Below are 308 nucleotides of genomic sequence, written 5' to 3'. Positions count from 1 at the left end.
TTCAACATCTTGCGCAACCAATGCTCTGGATGCGCAGTTCACGCCCGGGATTCGTGCAATAGAAAAGCCAACCTCAACAGTCAAGGCATCAAATTGCTAGTGACCATCACCCTGCCTGCCCCAAGGGCTTGGGGCGAGGTCTTAATGGAATTTGAACACCGCTAAGAGGACCACGGCTTCCAATGTATGCACATTCTCTCTGCCAATCTCGCTACTCAAAACGTGCACAAAACTCAGAAAACTAACACCTCTGCCCAAGCTGAAGGCCTCAGGGGGCTCTGGTCCTTTTCACTGACTATCCATACAAA

The sequence above is a fragment of the Equus przewalskii genome, chromosome 13, assembly GCF_037783145.1.
Source record: "Equus przewalskii isolate Varuska chromosome 13, EquPr2, whole genome shotgun sequence".
NCBI classification, from domain to species: Eukaryota; Metazoa; Chordata; class Mammalia; order Perissodactyla; family Equidae; genus Equus; species Equus przewalskii.
The sequence above is the reverse complement of the archived record's forward strand: the minus strand, read 5'-3'. Positions refer to the sequence as shown.